Here is a 25,366-nt window from a genome sequence, read left to right as displayed (position 1 = left end):
AGAGCAGACTTGACCCGATTGGTGATGACCTTGGACAGAATCTTATAGTCCACATTCAACAGTGAAATGGGTCACCAATTTCTAATTTCCTCCCTTTCCCCCTTGTGCTTGTAGATGAGGGTGATGATGCCTTTCCTCATGGATTCTGACATACGGCCGGCCAGGAGCATACTCTCGTACACTTCTAGCAGGTCTGGGCCGATGCAGCTCCACAGAACTGAATACAACTCTGGCGGCAAGCCGTCGCTTCCAGGAGTTTTACTCTTCTCGAAGGACTCAAGGGCCTTAGTCAGTTCGTCAGGAGTTAGCGGTTTGTCCAGGTTTTCCTGTGTACTGTCGTCTAAGACCTCCGTGATAGAGGACAGGAAGGACTGGGAGGCCATGCTGTCTGTGGGCTTCAAGTCATACAATCCGGCATAAAAGGATTTGCTAATCCTCAAAATGTCGGACTGCAATGACTTTACTGAGCCGTCTTCTTCCTTCAGGCTGCTGATCACAGAGCTCTCTCTGTGTACCTTTTGGAAGAAGAAACGTGAGCCCGTCTCATCCTGCTCCACGGAGCGGACTCTGGAACGGAAGATGATCTTGGAGGCCTCTGAGGCAAAGAGCGAGGCTTGCTGGCTCTTCACCTCTTGGAGTTCCTCCTTGACATCGACCCCCATCGACTGCAGCCGGAGCAGGTTCTGCATGTTTTTCTGGCGTTGGGATGTTTCCCTCTGTTCCTTTCTAGCTTTCTGGGAGCCTTTGAGGATGAAAAACCTTTTGATGTTTCCCTTGGCTTCCCACCTGTGTCAGGGACTCAAAGAGGGGTTTCACGGTTCTCCAACCTTTGTAACCTCTCTTGAGCTCCTCTTTGCTCTCTGGGGTCAGCAGTCGCACGTTTAGCTTCCATGTCCCCCTGCCCACCCTCTGGTCCTCACATTGCTGCTGTGTTCAAATCACATTGCAGTTTTCTACTCAGACTCGATTGATTCCAACATCTCAAGACCCTGGCCCCCTGTCCCTCAGCTGTTCCTTCTCACCCTGTCTTTTAGTGTCAATCTTAATATTGCTTAATGATGGCTGTCTGTTCGATTCTCTTTAATCATGATGTCTGGCACATTAGACCTTGACCTTTTCATCTGAGCCTCTCAATAAAACTCCCCCACATCACTAATGGAGTCAACTGAACAATAAAGCTGGAGCTAAGCTTTTATTTGCATATCTGGTTGTAGCAGTTATTGTGGAGTATTTAATAGGAAGTGCCTTGGCCAGGGCATCCGTGATCTCTGGAGGCTGTCACCCTAGTGCTCTTTAACCTTGAAAGGGCACCTGGCACAGGAATATCAGGTATTAATTGAAATGCAACAGGATAATCTTGAGAATTATTTCAATTTTGGTCAAAAGATCAGAGGCACACCTTGTAACAGGCAAGTTCAGGTAACTGATCTCTTGTTTTATCGAGTGTCCTTACAGCTGTCCCCAGTTTGGAAGGAAAGGTAGATGAGGTTCTGTAGCTTGAGGATGAGGCTATAAGATCTGCTCTAACATTGTTAACTGGGTGCACCTTCAATTGAGAAACTGGGGAAAAGGTCAATTGCCCCATAATGAACCAAGGTTGAAAAGATGAAGACAAGCATTGAGAAAAATGCCTTAATTCTTTGCAAAAGTTTCACCTGTCGATAGGTGAATGGGGATCTTCAGATCCACACCTCAGGTTGTGCTGCATTTTTCTGTTCAGCATAAAACGTATGTTTGTGGTAAAATCACTAACCATTATGATTTCAGCTCACCACAGAACTGATGACGCTCCTGCACAGAGCATTTTAGATCTGTCAGAAATAACTCAGGAGCTGGTAGAAACAGTGCGACCCCTGCTCAGAACCAAAGAAAAGATTTCCTCAATGGAAATGATTGAGAGGTACAATCAGATGTGGGAAAGAAACAGACAGACTCCAAGGAGCTATCTTTGTTTCCTTGCCTGTTGCTAAATGAGCTCATCCCATTCTGGGCAGCAGCTTGGAGTGCCCAAATTCACTTACAGACGCACTCTGAACATGCCCTCTCTCAACCCCAGCTTTTTCTGTCTCGCTGGATCATTGTTGCTAGGCAACAGTAAAGCTTTTCTACTTTGTGCTTCGTTTCCAGAATCACTGAACTTTCAACCCCTTTTAACCCATCTCTTTAACTTCAGGGGTTGTAAGACCTCATTTTAAAAAAAAAATTACAATAAATAAACAAACTCAAAAGAACCAAAATCTTTTAGTCACAAGTTTATTCAGACACCCAGGCACCAAGATTCATAAAATTTAAATGAAACTGAAACCATTTTTACTTTTCTTAGCAAAGATATTTAATATATATGTTGCAACTTAAAATTATACATTGTTCATAACAAAAATTAAAAATGATCTACACAACCCAATCCTGTTCTATTTGTATGGACTGTGGACGTTCATCCTTTTCTCTTTGTGCAGTTACTTTTACTGTGTACAGTTTTGGTCTCCTTACTTAAGGAGGGATATACTTAAATTGGAAGCAGTTCAGCCAAGGTTTATTAGGCTGATTCCTAGCTTGAAAGGATTTTCTTATGAGGAAAGGTTAAGCAGGTTGGACCAAAACTCATTGCGTTTAGAATTAGAGATTATGTTATTGAAACATTTAAGATTCTGAGCAGATTTGACAGGGTAGATGCTGAGAGGATGTTTCCCTTCCTGTCAGGGAATCTAAAATTGGGGGGCACACTTTAAAAATAGGGGGTTTCCAATTTAAGCCTGAGATGAGGAGGAATTTCTTCTGATGTTTGTCAATCTTTGGAATTCTCTTACCCAGAGAGCAGTGAGGCTATATTAAATATATTCGCGGCTGAGTTAGTTTTGATTGACAAGGGGGTTATGGTGGTCAAGCAGGAAAGTGGAGTTAAGGCCACAATCAGATTAGCTATGATCTTATTGAATGGCAGAGCAGGCTTGATGGGCTGAATGGCCTACTCCTATTTCTTATGATCTATCTTCTCATTTTTTTTGTTACTTCAGGTGTCCACATTTGACCTTGTGCTCCTCTTAAACTGAGACAGTGACCAAGTTCCATGCCCCTTACAAAGGCTTTCTGAGTTTTGCAAGTTGCTATGGATTGAGCTGATTATATTTGTCTTTCTATCTGAAGAAATGGTCTATCATACGTTACTCTCTTCCTCCCTATCGAGTCACACGGGTCAACTCAGTTCTGCTGTAGTGTTTCTGGTATATTAATAACAGTGGGATTTCAGTGAAATACTAATGTGGATGTGTTAGCTTCATGTTGTTGCCCTGGAAATGGTTTTCTAACATTAAGCACTTAACCTATAGATTTCATCAGTTCAAATTTGGATTGTGATCCCTGAATATTTTTGGATGGTGGTTACTGGTCTTGCATCGATGCTGAGAGTTATGAGGTGATGAATTAAAATGATTGCATAAGAACATGGACACATTAAAATTGTATTAACTTCAGGGAGGTGCTTTTGTATAGTATATTGTTAGTAATCTATTTAATCAATATATTAAAAGTCTTGCACAGGATGTGCACTTCCTGTCCACAAACCAATCTTCCTTTGTCACAATAATTTTGTTTTTATTCTTCCAGTTTTGTTATACCAATGTGGCAATGTAGCTGGAGGCTCTGACCACCAGCCGACTATGGTGCAAACTCCCTCCCAAATCCGTTGTGTACGTAGCAAAGCACTTGTATTCATCAACTCCATGGTAGTGTACTCAGTTATATAAACTTAACATTTCCTGAGTTCATCAGGCCATCTCATTGGCCAGTATAGAATCTTACAGCACAGAGTGAGGCTATGCAGTATATCATACCTATGCCAGCTCTTTGAAAGAGCTACTCGATTCATCCCACTGCCCCCGCTTTTTCCACAAAGCTCTGCAAATATTTCCTCTTTAAATATTTATCAAATAACTTTTGAAAGTTACTATTGAATCTGCTTCCACCACCCTTTCAGGTAGCGCGTTTGATCATTTCTCCTCCCTGTACGAGGAAAAAAATTCTCCTCATCTCAAGATCGTAAGACTATCTCCGACTTTTTTACTGATTATTTTGTATCAGCCAGTTGCTGGTGATCTGGTTGGTCTGTGAGAATCTTACATTGTCCACAGTTTTAAACAGCATTGTTTTTTTTTGGAATATTGTCATTTGGCAGATTGGACTGAAATGCCTGAACAAACATGCCACTCTGGAAGCCAAGCCACAGCTTATCTAGCAGTAGTGCACTTCAAGCCAGCAGATCCCGGTGTAAGCATTGAGTACACCACCATTCTGCAGCAATATGATTGCCAGAACACCATTAGATCAGACTCCCAGATAAAAGCTTTTTGCTGGTTTGAATTCCCTTGAGTGGGAGAGGCTGAGCATGAGCGGGCAGTTTGGCTTCGATATTGTGTCTGAGTAAGCCTTGTTGACGTGCATCAGAAATCTTTGTTAGTCCTGGGATGGGTTTGTGGGTATAATGTGCTTACACCTTGCAGCAGCTGCCTGTTGAAGTTTTTACTTGCAAATATTCTATCTCCACACAAAGCATCCACTGTGTAAGCAGAGTGAAGTCATCTCAAAAAGGATGGCATAACGCTTTAGATGTAGACCCTTTGTCAGAACCTGGAAATTGAGATAAATGGGTTTCTGGAAATGTATCATGAGGTGAAGAATTTCTGTACACTCCCTCTTTTTTTTTCTTTTCATTTCAGAATTTCATCTGTTTTTTTCAACTCTAGCATGGAGCTGACTGAGGCTGTTAGATACAAAGAGTTATCAAAAAGGTTTTATTATAGCATGGGTGTGGGAACCAGGAGAGAATATTAGAAATTAATACCAGGGTGCATGGAATGCTGGGAAAGGCAGATAGATCTAAAATAGAGAATAGTAAGTTAATAGATGGAGCCAGAGTAAGGGAGCAAGTAATGAAATCTAAATCAGCGTTACACTGCATGTATGTGAATGCACGGAGTATAGTTAATAAAATTGGGGAGTTACAGGCACCGATTGCCTTGTGGGATTATGATGTTGTGGTGATAACGGAGACCTGGTTTAAGGAAGGGCAGATCTGGGTGTTAAATATTCCTGGTTACGAGGCGTTCAGAAAAGATAGGAAAGGGAAAAAAGGAGAAAATGGCGGCATTTTTGGTTAAGGATAGTATTGCAATACTGGAGAAAGATGATGTCAGAGGATTCAAGGACAGAATCGATTTGTCTAGAGCTAAGGAATAAGGGTGCAATTACATTGCTCAGTGTAATTTACAGACCACCAGCTAGTGGGAAGGGTGTATAGGAACAAATCTGCAAGGAAATTAGAGATGTAAACATCATAGAGTCTTATAATGGGGGACTTACATTACCACTATCCCAGTCTATATATGGGTAATTGAAGGGTCAGTGAGGGACAAGCATTCCTAGAGTGTGTTCAGGACAATTTTCTACAGCAGTATGTATCCAGTCCAACAAGAAAGGAGGTACTGCTAAACTTGGTTCTTGGGAATGAGGTGGGCCAAGTAGATCAAGTGACCGTGGAGGAACATTTAAAGGGCAGTGATCATTGTATCATAGGGTTTAGGATGATGGTGGAAAATGACATTGGTCAATCCAGAGTAAGAATAATCAACTGGCAGAGAATGAACTTCAGTGGGGCAAGAACAGAGCTGGGCCTGATAGACTGGAGCCAAAGGTTGGCGGGAAAAGCAGTAGCTGTAACAATGGGCTACCTTCAAAGAAGTGATGGTTTGGGCACAGTCTTCAAAAGGGAAGGGTAAGCCAAACAAATCCAGAGCTCCCTGGATGACAAAAGAGATAGAAATTAAGTTAAGGAAGAAAAAGTGTGTTTACAACAAGTGTCAGGTAGGAAATACAATTGAGAACCAAGTTGAATACAGAAGGTTCAGAAGGGATGTGATAAAGCAAATATGAGAAGCAAAGAGGGATTATGAAAAAAGACTGGCAGCTAACTTAAAAGGAAATCCCAAAGTATTCTGTAAGCACATCAATAGTAAGAGGGTGGTAAAAGGAATAGGGCCGATTTAGGGACCAAAAGATTTACACTTTGAGGTAAGAGGCATGACCGAGGTGTTAAATGAATACTTTGCATCTGTCTTTGCCTGTGAGGCAGATGCTGGCCAGACCATGGTGACAGAGGAAGAAACTCAGTCACTAGGAGGGTTTAAAATTAATAAGGAGGAGATATTGGATAAGCTGTCGGTACTTAAAGTTGATAACACACCGGGACAGGATGAGATGCATCCAAGAATATTGAAGGAAGTGAGAGTGGAAATTGCAGAGGCACACAATAATCTTTCAATGTTCCCTGGATTCGGGGGAGGTGTCGGAGGACTGGAGAATTGCAAACATTACGCTCTTGTTCAAAAAAGGTTGTAAAGATCTACCCTGCAATTACAGACCAGGCAGTTTAACTTTGGTGGTGGGGAAACTTCTAGAAACAATTATTCAGGATAGAATTAATAGTCACTTGGAAAAATGTGGATCGATTCGGAAGAGTCAGCATGGATTTGTTAGAGGAAAACTGTATCTAACTAACTTGCTGGAGTTTTTTGAAGAGGTAACACAGTGGTTGATGAGGGCAAGGCCGTTGACGTGGTCTATATGGACTTCCAAAAGACGTTCGATACAGTGTCACACAACAGACTTGAGAGGAAGGGTATAGGTCATGGAATAAAAGGGGCAGTAGCAACTTGGATACAAAACTGGCTGAGGGATAGGGAACAGAGTAATGGTTAATAGGTATTTTTCAGGCTGGAAGAAGGTTTGTGGTGGAGTTCTCCAGGGATTGGTGTTGGGACCCTTGCTTTTCCTGATATATATAAATGATCTAGATCTTGGTGTGCAGGGGACAATTTCAAAGTTTGTGGATGACACACAACTCGAGAGAATTGTAAACTGAGGAGGACAGTGTAGAACTTCAAAAGGACATTGATACATTGGTGGGGTGGGCAGATAGGCGGCAGATGAAGTTCAATGTGGAGAAGTGTGAGGTGATACACTTCGATACAAAGAACATGGAGAGACAGTATAAAATAAAGGATACTATTCTAAAGGGTGTGCAGGAGCAGAGAGACCTGGGTGTGTATGTACATAAATCATTAAAAGTGGCAGGACAGGTAGAGAAAGCTGTTTCTAAAGCACACAGTATTCTGTGCTTCATTAATAGGGACATAGAGTACAAAAGCAGGGAGGTTATGATGAACTTATACAAGACGCTGGTTAGACCTCAGCTGGAGTATTGTGTACCATTCTGGGTGCCACACTATAGGAATGATGTGAACGCATTGGAGAGAGTGCAGAAGAGGTTTACGAGAATGGTTGCAGGGATGAGACTTCGGTTGTGAGGAAAGATTGGAGAAGTTTGGACTGTTTTCCTTGGAGAAGAGAAAGCTAAGAGGAGACTTGTTAGAAGTTTTCAAAATCATGAGGGGTGTGGACAGAGTAGTAGGGAGAAACTATCCCTGCTTGTAAATGGATCGAGAAGTTTTAAAATGCACAGTTTTAAAATGTTTTGCAAAAGAAACAAATGCGAGGTGAGAAAAAACTTCTTCACACAGCAAGTCGTTAGGGTTTGGAATGCATTGCCTGTGATGGAGGCAGGTTCAATTGAGACTTTCAAGAGGGCATTGGATGGTTATTTAAATAGAAACAACGTGCAGGGTTACAGGAAGAAGGCAGGAGATTGACACTAAGTTAAAATACTCAGAGAGCCAGTGCAGACACGATGGGCCGAATGGCAGCCTCCTACATCGTGACAATTCTGTGAGCTTAGTGAAAGCAAATTGAAACTGTCACTGAATCTTGCTGAACTGGTTGGTTCAGGCCTGTCAATTGCCTGAGCTGTATTGGATTCAGAATTCTCTCAATGCAGCATCACCAAGAGAAAGTTGGGGACGGGCGAAGAGAATCTTGTTTCAGCAGAGATTACCCCAGTGTTGGAGAGACACTGACTCACATCCTTTCAATGCTGAAAGATCTGAGAAACCATTTGTTCGATTTTGTTAAAAGATTCTGCAAGATGATGTAATATTTCAGAAACCAAAGTGAGAGGCTGGTCAATAATGTAAGCACCTCGATCCCTTTTATGACGACTAAGAGTACCCAAAGCAATGAAATACTGAAGCAAAAACATAAATAGCTGGAAAAACTCAGCAGGTCTGACAGCATCTGCGGAGAGGGATACAATACAGTCTGTATTGAGGCACATCAGGTAAAAGTTGTTTTTTGAGGAAGTGGAGCTTTTCTGGGAGAGGTGGAGTGCGGCGAGGTGAATCGATTGGCTGGGTATCTGAGCTGCCATGTAACACCGAAATCTGAAAGGCAGATCGAGGGGGAACCAGATGGGGTTCATTCTCTTAAACGTGTTCTCTGCAGCTTTTTTCCTGGGATACGGGAAATGCTGCATTAATTGCCAATCCCTTGTCGCTCTGAAATGGTATAAAAACAATAATGCTGGAAACCCTCAGCAGGTCAGGCAGCATCAGTGGAGAGAAACAAATTTAACACTTCAGGTGGATGACCTTTTTGCTTTTGTCCTGAGATGGTGCACTGAGCTCCTTGTGGATTTGTGGCTTCCATCATGGAAATCCTAAGGATTTTGCCCAGTGAAGTTCAAAAATGATCATCAATATTTGTCGAAGTCATCATGATGGTGTCCCATGACAATGCTGCTCTTGATCTTATCAGTGCTGGAGGTTGGGGGACTGGGAAATGCTGTAATATGACGTGGCAGTTTGGATTGCTTATGTTTTGTACTCTCTGTATACGTCTTTATATAGCAGAAATTGAAAACTGATATGGAGCAGGGATATGCTGATGGTTTTGGATTCTGTTAAGGGATTGTTTTTAATGGCTTGTGTACACATCTGAGAGGGAGGGTTTTGCTGATTATTTCCAGTGCTTTTGTGACTTTTTGTTGTGGGGATGCTGTGTGGGGAAAACTGCTGGACATTTCAGCGGCAAGTCAAAACCATCAGGCTTCCTGGAGTACTGCTTGTGTGCGAATATGAAGAGCACCAGAATTGAAGACAGTGGACCATTTCACTCCCATCACTAAGGGTAACAACTGGATAGTTCCTGTTTGATAGCCTCCCTGCTCTACGTGCAGACTTCTTTCTGTAACTTAGTTTTTACTGACAGAGGCCCTTTTTTTTTAAAAGAAAAGTTTGCAATCCTAACCCAACCTGGCTTGCTCGTGAAATAAGTATAGTAGTGAACTGGTCCATTGTTCAGACTTTTGTTGGAGAATTCACAATGGCTCTGGTCCTAGAGAAGCTCTAGATTTCTCAGCCAAGCAGCAATTTTTTTCACATTCTTCATTTTTTTAACTAACAGTATTAAAACCTCTCTCCCTCATTTCTTAAATTATAGAGTTATATTTGTTACTTTCCAATCCATTGAGACCGTTCCCTGCTTTAGGGAGTTTTGGAAGACTGCAGACAGGACACCACTATTTGCAGCTAACTCTTTCAGAACCTTAGAATGTAGGTCCAGCAGATTTTGTTGGCTTTCAGCCCCATTAAAGAAAAAGAACTGGAGAAGTTAACGTTCTTGATGACTTAATGTTCCTCACTCTCATTTGACTTCTGGCTCCCTGCTATTTCTGATATTTTTTGTGTCTCTTGCTGTGAAGACAGGTACAAAGTGTCTGTTTAGCAAATGCCAAATCTTTATTCCATCATAATTTCTCGTGTCTTAGTCTCCTCTCTTTTCACAGAGCTGTAGATGTTTTTGCATTGTATCTTTATATTTCTGGTTAGTTTATTCTCATTGTGCTGTAATGACTGGAAGTGATCGGAGGACAGGCAGACGGTTTACGAGCCAGCCAAGAGGAGATATGTTGGGATTTCCCATTTCCAGTATTAATTCGCTTCTTACCAGGTGATGCCTGACCTTTGCCTGCTTTCATGCGCCTTGCCTAAGATTGCGGGTTTGGTTGAGTTTGGGAGTCTGGTCAGTTAGTGTGAGATGCTGCTGCTCCTATGCACTGTACCATTATGCTCTCACTCCGGTTTGCTTATTTGTAACCAATTCTTAACCACCACCCGCTCCACCATGTGTGACTGAGGAAGTGGGCAAGCCACCCATTTGCAAGCCTTTGCAGTGTCACTCTGACATGCGAGAGCAAATCTCCTTAACTTGTCATCTGATTTTTTTTCCCTGACTGTTTGGAGAGAAATTGACTGGCTGTGAATATCCCATAGCTCACCAGAACAGCTCAATGTTACATGAACAGGTTGTGCCATTGCATTGACAGTCAACTATATTAATAACTTGTCAGGATTCTGCCTATTTTAGTCAGTGTTGCAGTGAGATATAAGCTATTGAGGTTATACTACAGGAAGAGCCTGATCACTTGACCTTTTAACTGTTTCCATTGAGTCTTGTGACAGAAGAGTATTGACTTTTCTGAAGCAGTTTAAATTAGGGAGAAGGCCTGTGGAAGCATTGCAAGGGAGAATTCTGACCTTTGTTGACTCAGGGTCATCTGCCAACACTCTCAGCCACTTGGGCAAGATACCTGAAGGAAATGAGAATAGAATACTTTTATATCATGGTCTGGATTTGAATTGTGAGAGAATTGAGCAGTTCTCCTTCACTTACAAGCTGCTCCTCTAGTTCAACACGATGAAACTCTCGGTGTGTACTCCAAGTCTGCATGGTGGGAAATTGTTCCATGTGTTCAACTAGATGACAAACCTTCGAGTTAGACCCTGCAGAAGGGACCAATGGTTGCCGATTGAAGTGAAGATTGCATTAGAATTGTTTTATTCCATCTCCCCTGAAGGCTCATCCTGCTGCATAATTTGTGGATATTGTCACCCCATTGCTGCCATCCATTGAGGCTAAATAGTTCTCTACTTACAGAGGCATCACAGCCATGCCTGATCCTGAACAAAGCTTGCAGAGGTGATGAGAGAGTAATGGCGGGGAGCCAGGGTCTTGGTTGATTCCCTTTCTTCAGCTTTCCCATGCCTGGCTCAGGGACATAGAGTGCCCCACTCGAACAGCCAACATGAGCGGAAATTGGAACCTGAAATTTTTCTGACCTGTATGGGCTGAGTGCTATCTGGCTACTAACATGTGTGGGAGGCACTTGTATTTGAGAGAGAGAGAGGGGAAAAAAACTGTTTTCAAAGGTTTGCAGTACAGTATCAGAATTGCATCATTGCACTGTATTGATATGGACCTGGGATGATGTTATCGGGACATAATTGCCATTGATATGTTGAGAATTACAAACAACTCTGCTGACTGTAAACACATTTTGCCCCAATGAAAGATGTGTTCATGTTAGGTGTAGTTAAATAATACAGCATCGTGTGCCCTAATAACAAGTTGATAGAAAGAAAAACTTAAGTTGGTTGGAAAATGAGAGAAAGTGTTTTTATCACCCTTCAACCCCCATCCCATCCCGAATTTGTGCTGGAGATGTCATTGTGTTGCTGATATGACTTCCATAATGGTAAGTGAGAAGCTTGATGTGTAGTTGCAGCTTATGGAGTGGTTGTGCAATAGTGTTGTTTACAAGTTGATTCCTTGACTCTGCAGGAAAAAGACAAACCCTGAGATTTATCAGACCTGCTGCAATGAAACTGGAAATCCCCTTTACATTCTGGCCATGGAACTGAGATTTTAAGATGTTTGACTTGTCAGGGTCTGGTACCATAGGACACTTAAACATCCCAGATATGATTCCCCTAATCTTAAGCAGTGCCACATAACCTTTGACCGGGTAAAGATGATATGATGCATCTTTGCCTCATTGGTTTTGCATAGTTGGACTGGTGTCCCAACCATGCTAATTGAAGAGGCAGGGAGATATGATTACATTTTAAAATGCTTATTCGTAATATACAACTGCAGCAAGTAAGTTTAACCAGTTTGTATCTGGTATAAATTGCAGCATAGATGTGCATTGGAGTGCCAGTGTCATGGAGACGGAATGTGGACTTATAGTCCAATTCCAGAAGTGAGATCAAAACAGTATGTAGGAGTCAGGGAGAAAATGAGGGAAAGCTGCTCATGAGCAATACCAGCGGTATGTCACAGAACAATACTGATAGACCTGGACCAATAATTCCACTGAAGCAAATCATCAGAAGAAAGAAGCTGACAGCATTGGTTGGTTAGGACACTTTCTGAAAGCCATTCCAAAGACTTTTTCTTCTGGTTAGAAGTGTCCGATGTGAAATGAGTTCCAATTGAAAACTTAGTGGCTACAGACTCAAAGTGTAGAACTTCCCCAAATCAGCAAGATCATAGGATAGTGACTGTAGGAAAAGGAAAAATCCCATGCTGGTCCTGTAGGGATTGTTGGACAGCTTAGGAATGAGGAATGCTGATGGGGTAAAGTGAACAGAGCTTCATTCTGGATTTATCATGTTATACCTAATCTCAATGGGCTTGATCTCAAATATAAAGTGTTCCGTTATTCAGCACCAACACTCCTCACCCCAATGATCTGCGATTATAACTGGTCGTCTTCTAAGCCAACGGAACAAAACAAAGGTTCAGTTTCTGAGCCCAGGCAGAGGGGGAGGTGTCTAGGTATCTGTGGTTTGCAGTGTCACTGAGAGCAGCCACTTAAGGCCTTAAGGATGTTTGTGGTTTCAACATTAGAAGTGTTCAGGGGTGGAGGAGGAATCTGCAATCTACCCAAAGTCAATTTATATCTTTCAGTTTCCTCTCATGAGTTCATTAAGCATTTCTCAAATACAAATGCTTCTCAACAACCCTGATAAAACTGCAGTCAGGTTACTTCTCTGTTTTTATTTGTGGTGAGATATCTTGTGCGCTTTTTCCCCTTTTCCAGGGATACAAAATGGAAAAGTGTTGGAAAATGCAGCGAGTAGGTTGCAGAATTTTGATCACTAAGCTGACCCTATTTGGACCCAACCTTCCTGCCCTTGGTTAGAGATTCCCTGGATCTCCTTTTCCTTGTGGATTGTGCCCCACTGTTTGGAGAGGTGGGTCTGATAGTTGCGAAAGAGTGTAAAGGTCTTGCTTATTTCTATTCACTCTCCCTTCACCACTGCCCCACTGCTGTGAATATGTACTTCTGTTTCTGTAGTCTTCTGCCAAGGTGAGGCTTCAGTGTGCTGTTGGGTAGATGCTAGAGCATAGTGCAAGGATTTCACCACGGGGGAAGGAGGAAGTGGCATTTTAAGATCAGGGAATCACACACCTTGGCAGTGTCACATAGACTACAGGAGTAATCTTGAGCAGTATACTTGTCCTTGGACCATGTTATGGTAAAAGCAGAGACTCAGCTGCAGGATTCCTTATCTGACTTTTGAGTATAAAAGAGTTGCACCATTTACAACTTACTATGATTCTATCCGGCTCACAGTAAAATATATAAAAAAAAACTCCAGTAGTGAAAACAGGAAAACATGGGATTTGTCTCGGCTAGTTGGCTTGAGTGTCCCTGAGTTAATGAAGAGGAAAATGGCTGAAGAGGGCTTGTGCTCCTGAAAGTTACGCAGATAGAAAGTATGCCTCTGAATCTTGGATGAAGATGGGATCGGCCTCTGCTCCACTGTTGAGAAATTTGCTAGAATTCACTGTCTAAAGTCATACATGAGAGATGTGAACTTGGACCAGATACTGTACCAGATTGTATTCCGTGCCCATTGAACTGAATGCTAAGCAGCAATTAGATCCATGGCACTTTTGGAAATAAGCAGGAAATTTTCCTGATGTTTTGGGCAACAATTATTCCTTAGATGAATTCGTTACTCAACTCATTGTTATTTGTCAATTTTCTGCTGCGTTGGTCTATGAAAGAATGAGTACACTTAAAGTAATTTTTTTGACTGTGATTTAAAAAAAAGTATTTAAAATACTTTATAAAGTCTAAATTTACTTTTGAAGCATAGCCATTGTTTTATAGACCAAGTCTGGTTGGTTGCGAAGCACCTTAGGACATCCTGAACTTGAGGAATGCATTATATAAATTCAAATTCTTTTCAGCAGAAAGGGAGGGAAAAGGTAACGACTGTGAGGAAGGGGCGTTTCACTGTGTTGGTAGTTAAAGCGTGGATAAACATAAGAGGTAAAGCAGCCAGGAGTGTTTCAAACAGGCAACCCGTCTCAAGCAATTTTATACACATGGTTATTAAATTAATTAGTGCAATCAGATTTTAAATCAGTGAATGGACAGGAAGTGTTGCTTGAGAATGTTCCTGCTTTTCAGATGCTTTTAGCTGCAACACAACAGCCAATTTAGATTGAACTGAGTTAAGTCTTTGCCTGCATAAGAATGTGATGTATTTATTGTTGCAAAAATGCCCATGTGGACATTATAGTCTTTCAATAATCAGAGTTATTAGTTTTCTAATATTCGGTGGAAGAAATGGACAGAATCATGGAATTGGATGCTTACTCCTCATTAATTGAGAAAAATCCTGGAATTCTGTATCATGGAAGTTATTTTGAACCAGTAATAGTTGAAGCAGCACCGAATGCCAAACGATTCAAAGCAAGAAATTTAAAATGACTGAGTCTGGATTATTGTGACACTCTCAACACCACGATGTTTTGTGTTGCAGTCTGTCCTTTCTCCTATCTTCATAAAGGACCAGTGAAAGAGTTCTGTGCACCCATGGTTACAGTTTTTGCTGGTTCTAGAGTTTTACACATGAGCAGATACCTAAGGGTAGTTTGGGTAATTTTAGAAAACAATATCATTGCACGGTGTAGTAAGGTAGACTGTCATGTGAGCCCACCCCGAACTCAAGCTAAACATAGAAGGTTTGCTTTAGTAAGTGAATGTCAGGCATTCTGGCTACATGACAACTCAGTTGTGACTGTCTCAATATGATGGGGATCTTGACATGCTAGCTGGGGTGAGCTCTGACCTTCTGGAGCTTCTGAAGGCAGCTCAAGTGAAAGTGGTTGAGTTTCTTGGCATAACTCTGGTACACGGCCCAAGTCTTGCAAATGTAGAGCAGAGACTATTGCTTTATAGACTTTCAGTTTGGTAGGCAGACTCATCCCTTTTTGTTCTGGGATGCACGCTTACAATGGCCAAAGGAAGTGTGATAAGGACAACCTGATGCTTGAAGGCTTTGCTTGGGAACTTTGATATCAACCCCGAGTCCTAGGAGAAGGTCATCCACCTGGCACAACCAACTAAGAGTGTGGCCTCCTTTGGAAGCAAGCACACAACAGAGGCAGAGAAAAAACATAAGGAGAGGAAATTCCGAGCCAGCAACTCATCCAAAACTCAATTGTCTGCGATATCTTGTCCTATTTGCAGCAGGTACTTCAGGGCATATTTTGACCTTAGCAGTCACCTACATACCCACTGGAACCCTACCAAACAGTCCAGATGTTGATGATGGTCACCTTCACCTCGAAGGACGAACAGCATTAAGGTGGAGCTGTGCTGAATGTGGCATGTCCCTTTAAAACCACAAAGGCTTACAATGTTAACATATGAAGTCAAATTGTTGCTGATGATGAGAATTTTACAGTTTGGTAGATGCTCAGAAATTCCCAGCTCCAGGCCTGAAGACCCACCATGACAGATTTGCTTTCCCTTTTTAAAAGATAAAATTATATTCCTTTGACATTCTAATAGCTGTTCTCAAATTTCTATATCAAAGATAAAGAACTCCGTTGATTAGGCATAAGGCTTTGTGTATTGTTTTGAGGAAGCCATGTGACTTTTCCTGTTCTCTTAAATATCAACATCAGTTATGTGCAGTGGAACAGAGTAAAGCGCACAGTGGGTGGAGTTGAAGAACGTTATCCTGCAGGCCAGTCGCAGGGAGGGGAAGTCTGAAATGGAAGGCAGCAGTATGAAGATTCCTGATCCTGAGGTGTTCCCTCAGATGCCACCAAGGTCAAAATGCTAACAGCTCTCGTCTCTGGAAGGGTATTTTTACAATTGGCATCAACACCCCTGCAGCAGGGCAAGTAAAAATGAGCCCTGAAAGTGGCAGGGTTCTAGGATGGCTAAAATAGACTAACAGTCAGAGGGTGGCCCCATGGTGAGGTGCCAGAGGAAATCTGACAAGCATCTCCCAAAAGGTTTTGGGAACTTTAAAAGCTCAAAGTTACTGATTCAAGGTTCTTACAGTATAATTTTTAAATGTGTCAAAGCCAATAAAATTTGGTGAAAGACACAGTGCCATGACCTCACCATAAATTTTGAAATAAGATTCTGCTCCGTTGCAGCCCACCTCATTGGCATTTGCAGCATGAAACAGACTTCCACACTCACTGTGGCTTGTTCAGAGGTTAGGTAAGTGCAGTAGACTTGAGACCAGGACCAAAAAAGGTGACGTTAGTCACATTTAATTGTTCACCCACAGAGATCGCCTACGAATTGCCCTTAGCCTTTGTTGACTGCTCAGTATACGCTGATGACGCTGCTGATCTTTCCACCTCAGCAGTGCTGTGTGCTTCCCCACCACTTCTCTATTTTGACTTCTGACTTTGATGTTTTCACAATAAACAAAAGCCTCTTGAGCAGAAAAATCTGTGGGTTATACAGTTCTTGAGCCAGAGAATTGTCTGACTGCAAATTTCAGGACATGGTGTTCAGCAGTGATGTTTGAAAGGGCAGTGGGGCACTGAGTGACCAGTGTTGAACGCTCAGTTGGCAGGTTCGGTCCACAAAATCGCTGCAACTTTACAGTGAAGAGTTTTTCAGGAAGATTCTGCAGGTATTTGTGATTTTTCTTAAAGGGCTGGGTATAGTTAAGGGAATACTCTTGATAGTCACAGGTAACCCGCTAGGTTACAGAAATTCTCAGAAAGTAACAGGTTGTATTCATGTAGCATTTTAAATGTAAATTGCCCCAAGGTACTTGCACTGAGCTGCAGGAAGTTAGAAGGAGTCACCGAAAGCTTGGCTTCAATGGTGATCTTAAAGAAAGCAGGGAGGTTTAGAGAGAGAATCTTAAGAGATTAGGGTCTATGCGACTGAAGGCATGACCACCAGGATGACAGGGAGATTTATCCTTAGGCAGAGAGAAACAAAACATTTAGAGGAGAGTTGTAGAGCTGGAGACGGTTATGGAGATGGGGAGTGGTGATGTTATATAGGAATTCGAAGTCAAGAGAATTTTACATTTGAGATATTGAGAAACTGGAAACCAGTGGAGATAAGGAGTGAACAGAACTTTGTATAAGCTAGGATACAGGCAACACAGCTTGGGCTGAGCTGGAGTGTATGGTGAATGGAGAACAGCGAGATTGATAGGAAGAACATTAGAATAATCGATCCAATGGCAAGAAATGTGTGTATGAGGGTGGTAGAGGCGGATGAGCAGAAATAAACTATGTTAGAGTTGAAAGCAATTTTTGTGATGGTTGCAAACTGCTTGATTCAGCCTGAGATGGTGGCCGGCGATGGGAATGCAGTCGGTGGTGAGGATGTTTGTGGCAGGACCTGAAGAAAATTACTTCGGCCTTCCCAATATTTAGCTGGAGCAAAGAATCTTCCAAGACTGGATGTCAGGCAAGTCATTTGGCAGCACAAAGGAAATGGTGGGATCAATATAGGTGGAGCTGTCATTGATGTACTTGTGCAAGCTGGGGCTATAAGAAGAGAACCCATGGTTAGATGCCATGACTAAGATCAGACAAGTAAAAGTAAAAGCAAGTGAAGCTGGCCCACCCAGCTGGGGAATAGGAGGGGTGAGGGGGCATTTGAAGGAGGTGATATCCAAAGCTGCAGGGACTAATAGAGGGTGGATGTGGTATGGCCACAGTCAAAGAAACTATGGCCACAGTCAAAGAAACAACAGTCCTTTGTCTCATTTACTAACTTTCTGGAGTTAGCTGATCTCAGTTGGAGCATTGCAATTGGATAGCTGGAGAACTGAAATTAGCAAAGGTTTGAGTATCTGACCACTTTCCAGTGCTTGCTGGAAAGCATATGAACAGTGAAGTGCAGCCATGATATGGTTTGAGCGTGAACGATTAGCCTATAGTCACGCTATCTTGCAATTGGGTGTGGTAATGGAGAGCAGCCATTGTCCTCAAGTTGAACTTTAGATCAAGTTGATGCCTTCAGGAAAGGATGGGGAGAAGATGCTGAATTTTTAATGTTATCAGCACCATGACTCTATTCTTAAGGATTCATTTTTCCCTGCTTAAAAATTAAAAATGTGGCTGAGATCGGCAAGATTGTAATTGATGCCATGGATTGCAAAATCCTTGTAATTATACTCACCAACTCTTCTTGAATCATGTAAAAATTGTTCCATATGATGGCTTCACAACTGCAACATCAAACAGTCCTTTCCAGATCAGGTATAGCATTGGTAGCGCACAGGAATGTTCCCTCTACAGTGCCTTAACATGTGCTTCAGCCCAGTCATTAAAGAAATGCATAAAATACACCCATAGCTTCAGTTTCATATTGCTTTTCCTGTACAGCATGATTGTAGCCAATGGGCCAACTCATCTGCAATGAACTGAGAGAGGAAGCAAGAGAATTGTAAAAGGAGTGGGTCAGTGATGGGTCTGAAAGAAGACCAATTCCAGTTTGTGGTTGCTGATTTCAGTGACGCAAGCAAAAACCTCTTAGCTGGAACTGAAGTGGTTGAAAGATTAGAAGCAGTCATTCTGCTAGGATTAACTACCTCTTGGCTTCTTCGAGAAACTTTTTAAAAAAAGCCCTCTTTGCAGCATGTAGCCGAGACAGGTAGGTAAACTGTTCATTCCTTTTTGATTGACTGAGCCTCCTTACTCACCTATTATTGATAAGGCTGTGATTAGTTCCTGTCAGGAGTTTTCTTTTGTCTGTTGCAATCCTTGTGTCGGTTTGATTTTTATCAGTGACCTTTTGTTCTTCGGGACGTGACCTGTCTTGCTTCTTCTAAATCATCCCCATGCTCTTTCTCAATAGATCCTCATGGTGTTGAAATCAAGACAAACTATTCTTTCCAAGAACTGCAGAACAGTCATCTTGACTCTTTTAGCCTCCCCTCTTCAGCCTCCCCTCCCTCCTTCCCTCCCCCTCCCGCCTCCCCTCCCCCTCCCCTCCCCCTCCCCTCCCCATCCCCTCCCCCTCCCCCTCCCCTCCCCCTCCCCTCCCCCTCCCCTCCCGCCTTCCCTCCCCCCTCCCCCTCCCTCCCGCCCTCCCCCCTCCCGCCTTCCCTCCCGCCTTCCCTCCCGCCTTCCCTCCCGCCTTCCCTCCCGCCTTCCCTCCCGCCTTCCCTCCCGCCTTCCCTCCCGCCTTCCCTCCCGCCTTCCCTCCCGCCTTCCCTCCCGCCTTCCCTCCCTCCCTCCCGCCTTCCCTCCCCTCCCTCCCGCCTTCCCTCCCGCCTTCCCTCCCGCCTTCCCTCCCGCCTTCCCTCCCCCTCCCTCCCGCCTTCCCTCCCCCCTCCCGCCTTCCCTCCCGCCTTCCCTCCCGCCTTCCCTCCCGCCTTCCCTCCCGCCTTCCCTCCCGCCTTCCCTCCCGCCTTCCCTCCCGCCTTCCCTCCCGCCTTCCCTCCCGCCTTCCCTCCCGCCTTCCCTCCCGCCTTCCCTCCCGCCTTCCCTCCCGCCTTCCCTCCCGCCTTCCCTCCCGCCTTCCCTCCCCCCTCCCGCCTTCCCTCCCCCCTCCTGCCTCCCCTCCCGCCTTCCCTCCCGCCTTCCCTCCCCCCTCCTGCCTCCCCTCCCGCCTCTCCTCCCGCCTTCCCTCCTGCCTCCCCTCCCGCCTCTCCTCCCGCCTTCCCTCCCCCCTCCCGCCTCCCCCCCCTCCTCCCCTCCTCCCCTCCCACCTTCCCTACCCCCTCCCGCCTCCCCTGCTCCCTTCCGCCTTTTTGTCTTTTGAAACTCTAGATTAGTGCCACAAATCACTTTGTTCTGAACAAACGTATGTAGGAAAGGTTTCAGAGTCACATAGTGCACTTTGATTGGAGCCGGGAGAAAGTGCCAAAAAAGTTGCCACTTTATTTACTGGAGCACAAAAAGTTAAGGGAGAGCCCAATAAAGGTTTTGAAAAATTATAAAAGGCTTTGAAAGAGTGAATAGTGAAAAGACGTTTCCACTGGTTGGTGGATTGGTACCAAGGGGCATAAGACTGAGGATTATCTTTGCAAGAGCAGGGGTTGGGTAGGAAATATTAGAAAACCCTTTTTGTATGTGGGAAGTTGTTAGAACAAGAAATGCTATAGTACCGATGGCTATAGAGCCAGAGAACATAGCAGCTGGTAGGGAAGTATACTGAGAAAGGGTAGCAATGTGAGAATGGAGTAGAGTGCTGACTAACACTCACACACTTAACTGAATTGCTGTCCTGTGGGCTATAAATTCTGTGATTCAGGTTTACTCTTTTTAACTTTGGTGAAGTATGTGCCTTCATATATCATCCAGATTTCTCAATTAAATAAGCAAATTAGGATAGATGGGACGGGGTGTGGGGCGGGTGGGGCTACACCCAGTTGGTCATAGACTACAGCACAATGTAACACACATACTGACAGACGTTGGACAAAAGTATCCTAGGGGACTTGGCGTAGTGGTAATGTTACCAGACTAGTAATTCAGAGGCTGAGGCTAATCCCCAGGGGTCATGGATTCAAATTCTCCAGGCAGCTCGTGGAATTTGAATTCAATTAATAAATCTGGAATTGAAAGCTAGTCTCAGTAATGACCATGAAACTATCACCAATTGTCATAAAAACCTATCTGGTTCACCAATACCCTTAAGAGAGAGAAATCTGCCATCTCTGCCTGTTGTGGTCGACATGTGACTCCAGACCCACAGCAATGCGGTTGGCTCTTACCTGCCATCTGAAATGGCCTAGCAAGCCACTCAGTTCAAGGGCAATTTAGTATGGGCAACAAATGTTGGCTTTGCCAGCGACGCCCACATCCCATGAAAGAATAAAGGAAAAAAATAGACTGTAAGGGGCAAGTTTCCCACACTTCATTTTTAGTTTTTCATTAATGTTATGAAATGGTACATCTGATCTTCATTCCCATCTGCCCCGTTGTGCTTAACTTTGTGTAAAAGAAAGTTAAGAACCTTGCTAGGCCGGAAATACTAAAGCCAGAGCAACTGAATTCTCCCAATTGTCACCTACCTAAATCCAGTGATTTTAAACGATCTAGATCATATCTTTAATGACCTCTGGGTCCCCCAAGGTGTGTGTTTGCCAATAAAGTAGTTTTAAATGAAGTTTTGAACTGTAGTTTATTTGTAATGTAGGGAAACCCATCAACCAATTTGCATGCAGCAAGCTCCTACAAACAGCTATGTGACAATGACTAGATAATCTTTTTTTAGTGATGTTGGTAGAAGGATATGTGTTGGCCTCAGGACATCGCTCCTCTTCAAAATAATGCCATGGCCTCTCTGATGTCCAGCGGGAAGGGCAAATAGGGGACTTGGTTTAATATCTCATCTGAAGGCACAGCACTTCACTGTGGGTGTTCGCCTAAATCATGTACTCAAGTCTTTGAAGTGGAACGTGGACCCACAATCAGTGACTCATTCATGCCTCACTGGAGGTGAGCAATGGTTCTTTTGGACGTCTTTACTTTGATAAGCAAGACAGCCAAAGTTGTGCGTCATTCTGATGCCGTATTAGAGTTTGGAAAACAAGTCTTTTGGGAAGCCAATGCTCCTTCAACATTGAAACTAGCTCTGGATTTTAAAAAAAAGAAATATAAGGACGTGCTAAGACACAACAGATTATATTGATGTATAATTAGTGAAGTGGCCGTTTATGATACAACATATAAGGAATAAAAGTTAAGTGCTGGAGAAACTCAGCAGGTCTGGCAGCATCTGTGGAGAGAGAAACAGAGTTAATATTTCGAGTCTAGTATGACTCCTCTTCAGAACCGATAAGAATCCATTTTAGCATCAAATTTTCCATCTTACTTGCTCCAGGCAAGGCAGCAGTATCCAGCCTGTTAACCATTTATTAGAAGCAGCATCTACTCATCCAGCGACTGCCACATGACATTATGAAACTAAGATGGTGCTGCTTGGTTTGGCTTATACACTGCAGGCCTGGCTCATTGAAGATTTAAAAAGACAAAGTAACTCTTGTGGGATACTAAACATCGGCTTACAACTTAAATGCCACTGCAGTTTCACCTTTGGTTTAATGATCAACACTTGTGGTTTTAAAAAGGATTGTGAAAGTAGCTTTTTAAATGTAAACTTATAGATATAAGGAGATCATGAGCTTTGGAATAGTTTCACATAATTCTTCAGGGAATTAACATTGAAGTCAAAGTCACCAGTTCAAGTTGACAGCTTGACTTATGGCATTGTATTTCAATATAGATCAGAAAAATATGGACAAAGGTTATGAAAATGGTCAAAACTTGCAGTGTAGAAATATTATATTGGAGGGGAAACCTGATTTGAAAAAAATTCTGACAGAAGTCCCACATTAGTGATCATATCAACCACTTTTCAGATTAAATGCATTTCCAGGTAATTGTCACTAAAGAAGGTATGCCCAGAGCAAATTGGAGAATAAGAATTTGAGGAAAAATCCAGGACTGAATGGTAGTTATATTGATTTTTTTAATTGCCACAAAAGCATACATAGCTACACTTTACATGTAATGTTTCTGACTTTCTTACCCAAGGTACTGACTTGCTGTGAGCAATATGCACAGAAGGTTTTCCACTAATAGGGAAACTGCTCCTATAAGGCACATAACTATCCAATATACTCCAAGTATCATAGGAATAAAGGTGACCTTTTGACATCTGTCATCTGAGTGAATTGCCTTTCGAAAAAGCATCTAAGTGTCCTCAAGTCACTTTTTATAAGGCAAAAATATAAGATTATGATGTAAACAACACCAAATATTATTTATATAGGACCTTTAATGTAGACAAACATCCCAAGGCTCTTCACAGAAAAGGAAACAGATAAAGATTGCTAAGGCAAAGAAAGACATTAGAATGGGATGAACGAAGTGAGTTTTAAGATTGGAGGCAGAGATTTATAGAGTGAATTCCAGGGTGTAGGGCATAGATGGCTGATGGCATGGCGATTAATGGTGGATGAAGGGAGCAGGGTAGAGGCAAAAGGGCAGAGGACAATGGCATACATAGAATTTACAACACAGAAATAAGACATTTTACCCAACTGGCCTGTTGTGGTGTCTAGTGAAAGCCTCCCCCCACTTTAATTCGTCTCACCCCATCAGCGTATACTTCCCATCCTTTCTCCCACAAGTACTGCTGCAGCTTCCTCTTCAGTGTAGTTATGTTAAGTTCCACAAATATTGGTGCATGAATTGTCAGATCTTTACCTGGGCATCATGCCTCTTCACTCTCATGTCCACACTACCAATATCCAGATGTAGCTGGGTGTGAGCACTGGGATGGTGAATGATGGTATGAGATTGGATACAAGCAGCCAAGTTCTGAAGCTTCAAAAGAAGTTAAACGAGATCTCATTAATTTGATTTTGTGAACTGAGATGCTGCTTCAAATTAGCAGTTAAATAATACTCTCATTGGAGGAACAGTATGTCCATATTAGTTCTGTTGAAGAGTCATGTGGACTTGAAACGTTAACTGTGCTCCCTTCCACAGGTGCTGCCAGACCTGCTGAGTTTTTCCAGGTGTTTTTGTTTTCGATTTCCAGCATCTGCAGTTTTTTGTTTTTATCCATATTAATCTGACTGATGAGAAATGCTACAGCAACTTTGCTTTTAAAGGTCTTTCTTTCATCACATTTCAGAGCAACAAAAGTACATGAATAAAAGAAGAAAGCTAGTTAGACGTTACTGCTTTTTCTGAGCTTAATAACCTGACCTCTTCCTGAGGACAGAAGCTGGGAATTTACAAGCAGCTGCTACTCAGTGGATATTAGTCTCTGATAGACCTCAGCATCTGCTGATTTTTAGACCACATCCCTTCAGATAGTATGTGAAGCAGTGTCTTTAAGAGGGCTAGGTTTGGCTGGGGAGCTGAATGTTGTGAACCTTGCCCCAGAACCCTGGTGGCCTGTGAGCTGATTAACGCCCCAGTGATCAGATGGTGGAACGTAAAAGGAATTTCATTTGGAGTTTTGATGATTGAAGATGCTGAATCATGGTTGTTTGAAGTGTTCCAGAAATTGATGACGCTCTAGCACATTGCCAATGTGCCGTTCTCTTATTTGCTTGACCTGCGTGTTGTCAGACTGAAGTGACTGCGGCAGGGGCATGTGTAACATTCAAACCTTGTGAAGTAACAGCATACATGCATTGTCAAGCGCCCATTCTATTACAGCAGTGATGATGATCATATTTTGGTTTTGCAGCTCAAGAAAAAGTGCAGTCTTTTTGAGGCGTTACCTGAGTTTCCTGCAACCACTGCTCATAATGTCATCTTTCTCCCAACAAACAGTAAGTATGCTGTGGAACTTCAGGGTTTTGAGAAACCTTTTCAAGAATGGATTACACAGTTAGCACCTTGTTCCTATCTGTCTGATTTCCTCTGTCCTGATAATCCTTTAGTATTTTGGATTGAACTAAAAGACTTGTTTGCATCTTTCCCAAAGACTTCCGTAGTCCGTGACAAATGTACTGTGCAAACTGAGCCGAGCAGATAAACAAGACCCCAGGTTCAACCCTTGATCTGTGTTGAGTCAACTGATTTCAGCCAGGGCAGCAGCAGAGGTGCTACACTGGACTTCAGTAAACCTGTCAGGGATTAATAGAAAACTCAGCCAGAGATCCTTCTGTTCTTTGTGGTGGAATATATGCTTGTGATTGGATGTGCTATAAGGGCAGGATTAGGGCCAAGGGTGATAGCCTTATTATTCAGGCTCACAGGAAATTGCAGCTGTGAGGGAATGAAGGACTATCAGTTCCTGTGTGTTGATAGTCCAGCAGAGGTTAGTGCCTTCAGGAGAGGAGGAAAGAGAGAAAGAAGGAAAGGTTGCTGAGGGAGGATATAAATTTGTCAGGGAAACTGACTGAGAGAGCTTAATGAAATGGAGCTCAGGAAGAGCTAAATGCATGTGTGCAGTTAAAACTAAAGTGCTTTGGGTTCATGACTTGTCCTTTTACTCTGCTTTCTGTTCCAAAATGGGAAGTTCCTGTTCCATGTTCCCAAGTCACCTCGGTGTCAATGCACCTTATAACTGGAAAGTTAATAGCATTTGACACAAGACTTTTGACCACTAATGCCTCATTTTAAAATTCTCAGCTTGTTTTCAAATTCCTCCATGGTCTCACCCCTCCCTCTCTCTATAGTCAGCCCGACAATATATTGCCCTTCCTCCAATTCTTCCCCCTTATGCATCCCCGATTTTAATTACTCCACAATTGGCGGCCATGCTTTTAGGTGCCTGGGCCTTTATCTCTGGAATTCCCTTCCTCAACTTCTTTGCTGCTCTACCTCTTTCTCTACTTTAAGATCTCCTTAAAACCCTTCCTCT

At 42.9% G+C, this 25,366-nt stretch overlaps 1 protein-coding gene across 2 annotated transcripts in view; it reads left to right on the top strand.

Annotated features, from left to right (window-relative positions):
- The window catches only part of tyk2 (tyrosine kinase 2), an 88,359-nt gene that overhangs the window by 9,891 nt on the left and 53,102 nt on the right, over positions 1-25,366 (top strand). The window contains exon 2 of one of the 2 annotated variants that reach the window (XM_041177000.1): positions 24,245-24,329. The exons of the other annotated variant lie outside the window; for it this stretch is intronic. The gene's annotated coding sequence lies outside the window, so the exon portion shown is untranslated. The remainder of the gene's footprint in view (positions 1-24,244; positions 24,330-25,366) is intronic. 2 annotated transcript variants of the gene reach the window in all.

Source organism: Carcharodon carcharias, chromosome 30 (assembly GCF_017639515.1).
Source record: "Carcharodon carcharias isolate sCarCar2 chromosome 30, sCarCar2.pri, whole genome shotgun sequence".
Lineage (NCBI taxonomy): Eukaryota > Metazoa > Chordata > Chondrichthyes > Lamniformes > Lamnidae > Carcharodon > Carcharodon carcharias.
Note: the sequence above shows the minus strand (reverse complement) of the source record. Positions and strands in the feature narration are given on the sequence as shown.